Raw genomic sequence first — 15,038 nt, 5'->3', positions numbered from 1 at the left:
GATGTAATCCCTATTCCTCCCCACAGAGTTTATCCTTGATATGTTCATCTTAACTGGTGACACATATTCTCTTTTCTAGTATTTTATCCAGTATCTGATAGATATAATTCCTACTTTTTCAGGAAGTTTATCCTTGATATGTTCATCTTAACCGGTTACGGATATCCTTCCTAATGTCCCCAGGTGAGTCTATCCTTGATATGTTCACTTTAATCAGTGACATATATTCTCTTTCTTTGCGGTCTTCTGCTCAGTAACCGATAGTTGTAAATCCTATTTGTCTTTTCCTCAGTAGGTTATTCTTACCCAGTAACTGGTAATGAATACATCTCTGGGTTTCCCCCAATGAGTCATCCTTGATATGTTTACCCTAACCGGTAATAGATGTCCTCTCAGACAGAATTTGTTATCTCCTTACCCAGTAACCGATGGTGGATAATATATTTGTGTTGCTCTTGCATTGAAGATTATTTCTTCCCCAGTTGAGTTTGAGTACGTATTTCCTCTGTGAAATCGTCGTTCCATGCTTGGGTCGAGTATTTCAGTTTTATTCTGATCTATCTGTTTTCCCTGCAGATTTTCCTTTTATTCTCCGGCTGAGTCTTTCCATTGATTTATTTTCATGGAATCCCTCAAGTCCCCCAACAGTTTTTAAAGTCGTAGCCTGGCATACGCACACCCCTTTTATCCCCCCAGAGTCTCTGTCTCCCAATGAGTTTTCCTTACGGAATGCAGTGTACTCCTATGGACTTTCAGTCCCTCCGGATTCTTTTCTCTTGTGGAAAAATTTTCCGCACAGAGTTTATTTTAACATTTATATCATATGCATCATGAGGTCTCTTAGGGACCAAAATTTGTTTCTATATGTTATTATTTATGTCCATTCTACTAAGTCGATACGAAGATTTTAACCTTCGTCTCCTCAGCTAGAACATCCTTAGATAGGGGCAGCTGTAAGACCCCAATTTTGACCCAAAGATCCCTCATGCTATTCTCATCATATGCACTAGCATTGAGATCACACATTGGCATCTTCCTTACACTTTATGCATTGGGTTTACATTGGGAGAGATCACCAAGCACATTTGATTGTATCATACTTCATTTTTCTTTATTTACTAAACAAAATACCAAAAATATGTCATTGTATAGTTTAACTCTTTTGTAGGTAGTGCACATGTTCATCTATGCTCTATCAAGCTCGCATCTAGGATTCAAGACCCTCATTGCAAGAAGCTAAATTAAGAATTGTTTTACTATGGCTCTAAGTATCATATATGGATCCCCATGATCTTCACATGTTATTTTGATCAAGAAATCATCAAGATTTTGGAGTTGGTTTGCCTTGGAAACCCTAATTCATCTGGGTATTTTATGTGACTTCTTCAACAAGTTTCTTCAACAATTGATCAAATAATTCAAGGTATACTTCACATTTCATCATCTTATGCATATATGATCCTCCATGATCCCCAAAAGTCAAGAGAATATCAAGCTAGCAAGTTGGTTCATGGTGATTGACCAGAAAAAGTCAACTGATCAAAACAGGGGTTCCCTAGACCTTATATCCTACAATTTTTGTCATATGAAAGTTATTCCACGAGAAAAGTTACTCTAAATGACATTCCAATTAACTTTAATATTGAGGTCAAGAGCTAGTTTGGCTTGGAAAGTCATTTTTTATGGTGAAAGATTATAGGTCATTTTGTCTAAACCCTAATTTGGAGGTCAACTTCCCAAGACCATAACTTGCTCAATCTTTATGAGATGAAAGCTATTCAAGTTTCATGATTAAATTCAAGATGTCTACTTCAACTTTGATGTTTGGAGAAAGTCCAAATTCAACTTTTAAATGCATGTGATATAAGGAAACATTATAGGTCATTTTGTGCCAATACCATTGAACAAGTCATTTTCCTCAACTTCTAAAATGCATAACTCCTTCATGATAAATCCAAATGAGGTCAAATTTGTGACCAATTTGAAGGAGTTTGAGAGAGATACAACTTTTATGAAGGAACGTTTCTCATTTGAAGCCCATAGAGAAAGTCATCAGAGGTGGAAGAAGTGAACATATGGCTTGGTACCTAGAATTATTTTTGGTATGTTTGATTTTCCAAACTTCCACCTCAAAATTCATCATGATCCAAGCTTCAAATGAAAAAGTGTTCAACATAAAAGTTGTTCCTCTTGATCTAAACTTTCCAAAAAGTCTAAATTAATCCCATTTGGACAAAGTATGAATGACTTGCGCATGGCTTAAAGTTGAAGGATCATTTGGAAGATTTAAAGTTCCAATTCTCATACATGAATGCATGACCTTTCCACATGACTTCAACATTGCTTACACTCATTTTTGGATCTAAATACATCATTACATGTGCCTATCACACGCCCATGCATCCATGCAAAGGTTTTTGTTATTTTTGGAATCTTGAAAGAAGTGTGAAATTATCAATCACTTGGCCGATAAATAGAATCCCTCATGCTCAGAATTAGGGACCCTGGCGCGTAAGCTTTGAACCAGTAACCCTAAACCCTCACATTCAAAGTATAAGCTTGGTGATTTTCATTGAAAATCGAGTTTGAATCTCTCAACTATTTTGAGATTGAAACTCCAAGAGTCCATCACTTTTCTTGACCCATTTCCACTCCATCAAGCATTTGAAGCAAGGCCAAGCACAATTGAGAGCAAGATCGTGCCAGTCTGAACCTGCAGTGAAGGTGAATTTCATAATTTTTAATCTCTTCGATTCTCACTCAATTCTCCATTATTCTTGTTAATTTTTGGTTGTCTAAAGTCCTACCAATATATGAAACAAGATTGAGTTGCTTAGAGGTCAAATCGAAGCAACTCAGATCATGATCCTCAAAATTCAACTCCCTGTATCTTTCTATATACTTGGAGTTAGGTGAAACTGAGGCCAAATTCGAGCTCCTGATCATTTTTACTTTAAATTCATGTCCTTTTTATTTTTATTTTGGTGATGGTTGAGGGTGGACCAGTCCGGTGAGGTCCACCGGAGAAGAAGACCAGAGCTTTGGCTCCGACGATGTGTTGGCACGCTTCTGAACCATATGATCCTTCTATTTTGTTTCAATCTGGGTCGTCCAAAGTGATTACCACGCGTGTGGAACATTTGACTTGTAATTTCTGATTTTTATTTTAATTGACTTATTTTCATTAATTCATATTAATTTTAATATTGATCCAAAAAATATGGGACTTTCACAAAAAATTCTCAAATATTTTTCTCTTTCATTTTCTGAATTAAAATTATTTTTTGGATCAATATTAATATTTTTCATGATTTATATTTTTAGTGCATATTTTTAATTGTTTAAAAATACTTTTAAGTTTCCAAAAATTATGAATTTTTTTCTCCAAGGTACTTTGACCTTGTTTGACCCGTGATAAATCTCTTGGCTATTTATTTGGTGTTTTGAAGAGGTTTTAGGTTTTTGATAAACCATAATTTAATATAATGCATTTTCAATTGATTTTTAATTGTTTACTTATAAGTAAATTATGTTGAGCTATTTTTGTTGACTTGTTGAGTTTGACTATTGTTGTTGGGCTTTGGTCAAGGTTGATTTGACTTTGTTGGATTACAATCATTGAATTTAGGGGATTGATGAAATGTACATTTCATCTCCCAAAATGAATGAATGATTTTAATTTGATAAAAGTCCTCCCATGACCAATTTGAGTTTATTTCATTCCCTCTCCCTCTTCATCTTCAATCCCTTTCTATCCCATCCATTACATTGACCTATGATATCTCTATATCCTAAGGCTAATTGGTCCATAAACTAATATAAGTATGGATGAGATTAAGTCCACCCTTTTGCCATTTTCTTTTAAGTGTGGTATGTTTTAGGAGTATGGTTCATAATACCATATCTCTAACATGCATAAACACTAAAATTTCTATTTCCCGACCTCAAATAGGTGTGACTTCTACATAAGTCCAATTACGATTGCTTAACATAACGCTAAATTTTGACCCAAAAGCATAGTATTCTAGTAAGTGAGATTGTAAGTCTCCCCCCTTTCATGGTATTGTGCGGAAACTTGGTCTTTTTTCCTTTCTTTGAAAGATGTCTTGGTTCAAGGATCCATGCTTGTGAATAGAGGGTTGAGTGTTCTCCAAAGAATGACTTAAACAATTGAAAAGCAAAAGCAATGACTAACTTCTAATCAACTAACATTTGACTAACTTTTAATTTGAAGTCATTTACTTTATGCACTTTAAATTAAAGTCTTTATCATTTGCCATTATTCATACTATTTAACTTATTTATTTTAATGCCATTTTCATTTTGCTCACTTGAGCCATATCTTGTGATTATACTTGTTTGTGTATTTTGTTTGTGTTTATGGTCTTTTGACCTTAATGTACATAATAACAACAAAAACCCTAAAAACGATTTGGGTGGACTGTTGGATTTGATCTGAGACATTGGAATTAGGATTAGACAACATTCCCTATGCAAAAAGGACTTGGTGAATGCCAACTTTTCTGAAGTCGGTCATTATGAATTGAACTTTCATCTGAAGCAAGTATTGAGATCCCTTTTGAGTTCATATGCAACATGGTCCTGATGCAATTGTTATTTTGAACCTGTGACTAATGACTTATTCTGAGCCATTCAAAGGATTATTTCATCTGATACATAGGGAAAATTATGAAGAAGATCATAAATTTGCTAAGCTTGGATGTGGCTATCTTTATTTGATGCCTTGCTCTTCTTGCTACTTGTGTATTGATATTGCTTGATTCTAAAGTCCAAGGAAAAATGGGTTTCTATATGACATTCTTGTCTATTGGATTGCATCCCGTTGGTCAGATCTTGTCAACTCTTAACTTTTAAATTTTTGCTTAGGATTAGTCTCTTCATCTCCTCCCACTTCTTTAAATTCAAATATCTTCCCCTTTTTAAAACCTTCTTTGCTTGTGATTTCTAAACTTAGACTTTGTTGCAAATTAGAAACTTTGGCCTTATGCCATTGCATTTTCAAACTCTTTTTCTTAATCAAATTTATAAATGAACTTAACCATACTTGAATTAAAATTTCAAAAGACAAAAAGAACTAACACTCATTCAAATTCTTTTAGGTCTTTTTATGCCTCTTTCAAACTTAAATTTTTGTTAAAAGTAATCCATTCACTTTGGAATCGATACCACGAACTACGTGGTTTTGATCCCTCATTTTATGTTGCTACGTAGGCACAAGTCCAAAGGTCTTGTCAAGCACAAAAATATAATTAATGAATTCTTTTCTCATCCCCACACTTTATTTATTGCAAACATCATTTTATACCAAAACACATGTACACACAAAAAGGGCTCCCTAGGAGTACCTAGGACACTTTGGGTGATAACACCTTCCCTCTATGTAACCAACCCCCTTACCTGTAATCTCTGGCATTTTATTAGTTTTGATTTTAAAACTTCTTATCTTTGAGTTTTGTTCGTACTTTTCCCTTGGAAATAATAAAAGCGCGGTGGCGACTCTAGTTTAATTGACGTTAAGTTTATCCGTAGCTTAATGGTCATGAATTTACCGCTACACCGCAGTTGAGGGTTCATTCATGGGAATGATCAACACTCAACTGCCGTGATTGAAGACGATGGTGATGGAGACGAAGCTTGCACCAACTTTGTGACGCATGGCCAAACTTGTAACAATTGGGTTGCTGTTGATGTTCCTACTATTATTCATCGCTCTAAGTAATTTGTTTTCATTTTTTAAAGAAAATCCTTCTTCTATGCCTAAGGAAGAAGTGAACATTGTTGGGCATTTCTATTATCATCAATAAAATACAATTTTATTCATTCATATCTATGATGTTTTATTTTTACTTTTTGATTTTCTAAAAATGGTAATCACAAAAAACATGAATAAGTAATAATCTTCCATCTGCATAATATTTGAACACACTCCACTTCTCTAATATCAAAATATCAAATCATTATGCAGGTTGGATCTCAAACCCATTGAATACAATGATCTTACTCCCTCTCCAAACATTGATTTCCCCGTGTTTGAAGTTGAGGAAGAGATTAATGATGAATAAGTATCTGATGAATTATCTTATTTACTCGAGTACGAGGAAAAAGCCATTCAGCCACATTTGAAGAACATATTGAACTAGTTAACTTGGGTTTCGAGGATGATGTGAAGGAAGTCAAGGTTGGGTCTCGACTGTGTCCAGAAGCTAAGAAGGGGTTGATTGATATTCTTTGAGAATATTCCGATGTGTTTGCTTGGTCCTATCAAGACATGCCTAGGTTGGATTCTGAGATTGTAGAGCATAGATTGCCATTGAAGCCAGAATGTCCGTCTGTCAAGCAGAAGTTAAGGAGAACTCATCCTGATATGGCAGTTAAGATCAAAGAAGAAGTGCAGAAGCATATTGGTGTTGGTTTTCTTGTAACCTCTGAATATCCGCAGTGGATGGCCAATATTGTGCCTTGTCCTAAGAAAGATGGAAAAGTCCGCATGTGTGTTGATTTTAGAGATTTGAACAAAGCTAGTCCGAAAGATGATTTTCCTATGCCACACATTGATATGTTAGTAGACAATACAGATAAATTCAAAGTCTTTTCATTTATGGACGAATTTTCCCGTTATAATCAAATCAAAATGACACCTGGAGATATGGAGAAGACCATATTCATTACACCCTGGGGAACATTCTGTTATAGAGTGATGCCTTTCGATTTAAAGAATGCTGGTGCAATGTACCAGAGAGCAATAACCACTCTTTTTCATGATATGATGCATAAAGAGATTGAAGTTTTTGTTGATGACATGATTGCCAAATTGAGTGATGAAGAAGAACATGTTGAGCATTTGTTGAAGCTATTCCAGCGTTTGAGGAAGTACAAACTCCGTTTGAATCCCAATAAGTGTACTTTTGGTGTTCGTTCTGGTAAGTTATTGGGCTTTATTGTTAGTGAGAAGGGTATTGAAGTTGATCCTGCCAAGGTCAAAGTAATACAAGAAATGCCTGCGTCCAAAACTGAGAAGCAAGTCAGAGGTTTTCTCGGCCGTTTGAACTATATCTTAAGATTTATATCGCACATGGCTGCTACATGTGCACCTACGTTCAAGCTTATTCGGAAAGTCCAGTCTTATGATTGGACTAAGGATTGCCAAAAAGCTTTCGATAGTATCAAAGAGTATCTGCTTGAGCCTCCGATTCTATCTTCGCCTGTTGAAGGAAGACCGTTGATCATGTATTTGACTATGCTTGATGAGAGTATGGGATGTGTTCTTGGTCATAAAGATGAATATGGGAAGAGAGAATATGCAATTTACTACCTCATTAAGAAGCTTACCGACTGTGAGACTCGATATTCTTTGCTTGAAAAGACGTGTTGCACATTGGCTTGACTGCTAAGTGTCTGCACCAGTATATGTTGAATCATACTTCGTTGATATCCAAGATGGATCCAATCAAGTACATTTTTGAGAAGCCAACTTCAACTGGGAGAATTTCCCGGTGGCAGATGTTGTTATCTGAGTATGATATTGAATAACGATTTCAGAAATCTATTAAGGTGTCTTGGCTGACCATTTGGCTCACCAACCTATTGAAGATTATCAGTCAGTGCAGTATGATTTTCCTGACGAAGAGATTTTGTACTTGAAGATGAAAGATTGTGATGAATCATCGCTTGAAGAAGGGCCAGAACCTGGTTCCCGTTGGGGCATGGTATTTGATGGAGCTGTTAATTTGTATGGTAATGGCATTTGGGCAGTGATTATTACTCCTCAAGGCACTCATTTTCCATTCACAGCTAGATTGACCTTCAAGTGTACAAATAAAATGGCTGAGTATGAAGCTTGCATTATGGGGATTGAAGAGGCCATTGATCTCAGAATCAAATATCTCGACGTCTATGGAGATTCAACTTTGGTTGTAAATCAGATCAAAGGCGAATGGGAGACGAATCAACCCGGTTTGATACCATATAGAGACTATTTGAGGAGGATTTCAACCTTATTTACAAAGGTTGAGTTTCATCATATCCCTCGAGATGAAAACCGGACGGCAGATGCTCTTGCAACGTTGGCTTCAATGATTATGGTGGAATTTCGGAATGAAGTTCCTAATTTGACTGTGATGCGTCTTGATAGGCCAACGCATGTGTTTGCTGTTGAAGAAGTCAAAGATGAAAAGCCATGGTATTTTGATATCAAGTGTTTCCTCCAAAGTCATATTTACCCGTCTAGGGCATCTTTGAAAGATAAGAAGACTTTGAGAAGATTAGCTGGCAAGTTCTACCTGAATGGTGATGTGCTTTACAAGAGAAATTTCGATATGGTTTTACTCAGATGTGTGGATAGACACGGAGCAGACATGTTGATGACTTAAGTCCATGAAGGTTCATTTGGTACCCATTCCAATGGACATGCTAAGGCAAAGAAGATGTTGAGAGCATGTTACTATTGGCTGAAAATGGAATATGACTGTTGCATGTTTGTGAAGAAATGCCATAAGTGTCAAATTTATGCAGATAAGATTCATGTTCCACCGACACTGTTGAATGTCATTTCCTCTCCATTGCCCTTCTCCATGTGGGGAATTGATATGATTGACACGATTGAGCCCAAAGCATCAAACATACATCGTTTCATTCTGGTGGCTATTAACTACTTCACAAAGTGGGTTGAAGCGGCATCGTATGCGAATGTAACCAAGCAAGTTGTTGTAAGGTTTATCAATAATCAAATTATATGCCATTATGATGTGCCGAGTAAGATCATTACTGATAATGGATCGAACTTGAATAACAATATGGTGGAAGTTCTTTGCAAAGACTTCAAGATTGCATATCATAATTCTTCTCCTTACAGACCTAAGATGAATGAGGTTGTTGAAGCTGCAATTAAGAACATCAAGAAGATCATTCAGAACATGGTTGTAATGTACAAAGATTGGAATGGGATGCTCCCATTTGCTCTGCATGGGTACCGTACATCCATCCGCACTTCAACAGGGGAAACCCCTTTCTCTCTCGTTTATGGCATGGAAGTTCTGCAGACAGTCAAACAGAATGCTCCAGAATCAAACATAATGCTCTTGTAACCTATTATTGTTTTTGTGCAGACAGTCATCACCCAAGTCAACAATGTTTTGTAACCGATTATTGCTTTTGTACAACCAGTTACCACCTTGAAATTTTATTTTTTTTGTTAAGTTTGTTAGATATTGTTTCATGTAGTATTGTATATATACCATATTGAGTTAACAAATGAGAACAACAACCAGTTTTACTCCTCCTTCTCTCAAAACATCTCTTTCTCTCACACTTTCTATTGTTGATTATTTTACATACTTGGTGATTCTAGCCCTAATATTTGACATCAAGAGTTTGGTTCATTGATCAAACAATTATTGTGCAAAAATAATTTCAATCTCCAATGAACATATCCTTGCAAATATCCCAATTCTCTATTCGAATAGTCATGATAAGTGGTGTCAATACATGAAGATGTTGTTTGATTATAGAGATGTTCTTGAAGTGATCAAGAATAATGTTTATTCACTTGTAAAAGGTGCAAAGACTGCACAAAGGACTACACATAGGGAAGAGAAAACTAAATATTTCAAAGCTTTGCATCTTATTCATCAATGTTGATGTTGATAACTTTTAGAAGGTTCGTGACTGCACATCCTCAAAGGAAGCTTGGGAAATTCTGCAGAAAAGTTATGCAGGAGTTGATAAATCAAAGGTGGTGAGGTTACAAACTCATAAGAGGAAGTTGTAATTGATTCAGATAGAAAAGAAGGAATCCATTAGTGAATTCACAACAAGAATCACAAGATTGGTGAATCAAGTAAAGACATGTCAATGGAGAATCCCTGGGCAGTATGTCGTTGGTAAAATATTGAGATCTTTAACATTAGGATTCACTAATGTATTGGTTGTGATTGAAGAGTCCAATGATATTTCAACTATGACCAAATAAGAGTTGAAAAGTTTTCTTCAGGATCATGAGCTAGGAATGGAGGAGAAGAATATTGATAAGGCAAAGGCCAAGATTTCTTTGCATGCCCATTTCGTAGGAAAAGACAAGATCATGAAGGAAAAGTGGTCCATGAATAGAAGTAGAGGAAACTAATAGAAAAATGGTGGAAGAGACTCCCAAAATTCCAACAATTAAACATACCAAATGGGTGAAAGCAGCCACAAAGAGGTGGTGGATCAAGCAATTACAAAGGCGACAACAATTTAGGCAGAGGAAGAAGAATAAGAAAAGATGATAAGAGAAATGTCCAATGCTATAATTGTAAAAAGCTTGGACACTTTTCCCGTGAATGTAATGCCAACAAGAATTGGTTACAAAAAGCTGAACCAAAGTTTGTAAGGCAAGACGATGATGAAAGCACACTATAGATGGTGACACTGAAGCAAAAAATAACACAGGAGACAGTGGTAACCAATTACACTATGCTAATAATTGATTACCAAAAGTGGCAGAAGGCAATTGTAACCGAATACGTGCCTGCAGTAACCGACTACCATAAGTTGAAAATGTGATAGTGACTATGAAATAAGATGCGGAATGCATCGATCAATGGTATCTTGACTCCAGGTGATCAAAACATGTGATGGGAATGAATGATTGGATTGTAAAAATCAATCAAGGCATATTGCAAAATAAGGTGAAATTCGCGGATGAAAGCACACTAGAAGCATAAGGGATTGTTGATGTATCAATTAAGGAGAAGAATGGTGAGCATTCTTTGATTAAAGGTGTATTGTATATTTTTGGAATCAAGTGTAATCTTTTAACATTGACCAAATTCTTGAAATTAATTACAAGATTCACATGGAAAATAAAGTATTGAAAGTTATGCATGCAAATGGAAGTTTGATCCTAAAGGCCCATATGGCTCAAAACATAACTTTCAAGTTTGAACTAAAAGTAATGGATCATAGATGTCTTACAACTACAACTAGTAGGGAAGAATGGATTTGACACTATAGACTTGAGAATTTAAATTCCAGATATCTCAATGTTATGAAAAAAACAACATGGTTACAGGGGTGTCATCGATCAATATGCCAACTGAAATTTATGAAGAGTATGTGCATGGAAAGCAACACACATGCAACTATAGCAAAGATGAAGTATGTAGAACCAAATGTGATCTTGAGGGGGTGTATTTAGATGTTTGTAGGATGATGCAAGTGGACTCAACCGAATATAACATGTACTTTGACACTTTCATTGGTGATTATAGTAGAAAGTTATGGACTTAGTAGATCAAAATAAAAGATGAGGTGCTTGAATTGTTCAAGAAGTTCAAATCCATGGTAGAAAGGTAAATTAACCACAAAATTAAAACTCTAAAAATAGATGGTGGAGGTGAATATGTCTCAAAAAATTTTGGAAAATTTTATTATCAAGAGGGCATTGTACATGAGATAGTTCCACTTTATACGCCTTAATAAAATGGAGTCTCGAAGATAAATAATTGATCAATTATGAACATGGTAAGAAACATGTTAAAAGGGAAACACTTGCCAAAATAATTATGGGGAGAAACGGTGTTGACAACCACGTATTTGTTAAATAGGCGTCCAACAAAGAAGCTAAAAAATATCACACTTGGTGAATCTTGGTCTAGATTCAAACCAAGTATGAGTCATTTGAAGGCATTTGGTTCGGTGGCATATAGATATGTTCCAAATCAGCTTAGAAAGAAGCTAGATGACAAGGTAAAATAAATGATACGTTTTTGGCATCACTCAACTAGTGCTTACAAACCCTATGAAGCAGTTAAAAAGAGAATCATAATCAGTAGGGACATGATTTTTGCTGAACTAAGGGACTGACAACATATAATAATCATTTACCAACCAGTGTTTTGAGGGCCAGAAACTTCAGCTGGTGAAGTTCAAATTGAAGAAAATGTGAGAAAATCAACAAGTAAAAGATGCATGCCAGTGAGATTGTAAGATTGTGAGTTGTTCATGAATAATGAAGTAAACGATAATGGTGATCTTATCTTTTTTACGCACATGGCTGAATTCAAACTGGTGAAAACGAATGAGGCATTAAGTGATCCAAATTGGATATGAGAAATGAAGGAGAAATTAGAGTCAATTGAGAAAAATAAAACATGGGAACTAGTTGATATACCTCAAGGAAAGAAGCCAATTGGTGTAAGATAAGTGTACAAAGTGAAGAAAAATCTAAAAGGTGAAGTGATCAAGCGCATAACTAGATTAATGGAAAATGGATTTTTGCGAGAAGGCATACACTTTGGCGAAGTATTTGCACCGATGGTTAGGATTGAAACCATAGACTAGTTATTAGAATTGTGAATAATGACAATTGGTCCATCTACCAAATGGATGCCAGATATGCGCTTTTGAACTGTCTATTGAAGGAGGAGGCGTATGTGTCACAACTACCTGATTTTGTTGTGAAAACCCCCAAATCCAAGTTCTATAGATTGGGAAATGTTTTGTATGGCCTAAAGAAAATACCAAAAGCATGGAACAAGAGAATCCATGTGTTTCTAAAGGTGATATGATTTGATAAATGTGTATATGAACATGGAGTGTATGTTAAGAAGGATACAAGTAAAGGAGTGATCATCCTATGTCTCTACTTCGACGATTTATAATTACGAACAGTAATGAAGGTTATATTTTCAAATTCAAGATTGGTCTAATGAAGGAGTCTGAGATGACTGGTCTTGGTCTCACGACACATTTCCTTGGCATTGGGCTTCTCAAGTCTAAAAAGGGTTTGCTCATGCACCAAAGGAGGTATACGCTTGAGATATTAAAGAATATTGAAATGGAGCATTATAGTGTGACCATTACCCCTGCAGAACCAAGGTTGCACATGTCAAAGAATGAAGATAAGTAGGATATTAATCCAACGCAATATAAGAGGTTGATTAGGTCATTGCGGTACTTGTGTAATACAAGACCATACTTGGTATATAGTGTGGCCATAGTGAGTATACATATGGGGAAGTGAAAGGAATCACATTTGATAACATTTATGAGAATTATAAGATATGTCAAAGGTTTGATTAGCTGCAGATTTCTATTTCTCGCAATTAATAAAGGTAGAAACTGCAAATTGCTTAATTATGACGACTTAAACCGACATGGAGATAAAGATGATAAAGAATACACAACTGGATACATCTTTATGTATGGAGAAACATTAATATCTTGGTGTTCTAAGAAGACACTAGTTGTGGCGCTATCTTCTTGCAATGTTGAGTACATTGCAGCGTCTGCGTGTGTGTGTGTGTGTGTAAAGCTCTATGGTTGGTGGATTTGAGGAAGGATTTATGCAGATAAGATAATGAAGATATAGAATTGATTATAGTAAACGTTTACGCTATAAACCTTGCCAAGAATCCCATCACACATGGGAGAAGAGAGCATTTAGAGATGAGATTTCACTACTTGAGAGAGCTTGTGAGCAAAGGAAAATTGAAGTTAGGGGTATTGCAAAAGTGAATATCAAGTGGGAAATGTGCTAAACAAAGGAGTGTGAATTGAATTTAATGGTTGATTTTCTAACCAAACGAGTGGCAAGTTGTATGTTTGATGAATTTGATGAAGGAGTTGTGCAGCGAAGAGAATGAAGATGTGCCATTCATGATAGTCCACGTTTTTGCTATAAACATTGTTAAGAATCCCATTACACATGGAAAATGTCAGCGTATAGAGATGAGATTTCACTATTTGAGGGAACTTTTGAGTGAAGGAAAATTGAAGTTGGGGTATTGAAAAAGTGAAGATCAAGTGACCAATTTTCTAACCAAAGAAGTGTCAATTGAAGTGTTCAAAAGGTTGACGAAACACATGAATATGGAAGAGTTGAATTAAGGTGGCCCGATGAGAAAAAAAGTATAATTCAAGTGGTCGTAACAGTTTACTCATGGGTGGTAACCAGTTACCACATCCTCTAGAATCAAGCAGAATGATCTTGTAACTGGTTACCACTTTTGCACAACTGGTTACGACCCAAGTCAATAGTGTTTCGTAACTAGTTTTTGTTTTTGTCTTGAAAATGAAAAAAAAATTATTGAGACCAATTTTCCAAGTCGAGGTTCTCGTTGACGACCATCACTAAGCCATTCCACCATTCTCGGGAGACAAAAAAAGACCTTAGAAAGACATGTTTTTCACACTGGAAAGGATAAAAAGGGAGATACCTTCCAACCAAAGACGATTCTAATACGCTTCTTGAAAGTATAAGTCCTTAACCTCTACCATTTTTCATCCAATACAAATTATGATTTTGGTTTTAATTTTATCTCTTAAATTGATCTTAAATTTTGTTAATAATCTTAAATTTGATGAGATACGACGTGACAAATAAGAGTTTTACTTTTGTGCAACCAATTACCATCCAAACCAGTAGAGTTTCGTAATTAGTTACTCCTTTTGTGCAACTGGTTATCACCTCAATTTTTTTTTAAAAGTTTGTTAAGTTAATTAGATATTATTTCATGTAGGATTGTATAGATACCCCATTGGATTGATCAATGAGAACAACAACTACTTTTACTCCTCTCTCAAACTCTCTCTTTATCTCTCATTCTCTATTGTTAATTATTTTCGACACTTGGTGATTCTATCCCCAACATAAAATATCATATCCAATATGTAAATAAGAGATCAGTAGACTTGTATTATCCACTATGTATCCCTTGAGTTTATGAAAAAGTTAGGTCATAAAATTAGTCCATTAAATCCTTTAACTAATGATAAAAGCATGACTGAGCCAACAATTTTCTTGTTTAAGACCTATACCTAACCTCCTCCTTCTTGTTTAAGAACTCTATTTATAAAACCAACATATTCAACATATAATCCATAAAGTCCCAACTGATTGAGTCATAGACTTTTATAAAATTTTCCTTAAAAATGAAAAGTTTTTACCAAGACCAATTTCTCAAGTCGAAGTTCTCATTGATGACCATCACTATGCCCATTCCACTATTCTCGGGAGACAAAAAAAAAGACCTAAGAAA

The sequence above is a fragment of the Lathyrus oleraceus genome, chromosome 3 (assembly GCF_024323335.1).
Source record: "Lathyrus oleraceus cultivar Zhongwan6 chromosome 3, CAAS_Psat_ZW6_1.0, whole genome shotgun sequence".
NCBI lineage: Eukaryota > Viridiplantae > Streptophyta > Magnoliopsida > Fabales > Fabaceae > Lathyrus > Lathyrus oleraceus.
This window is presented reverse-complemented; position numbering follows the sequence as displayed.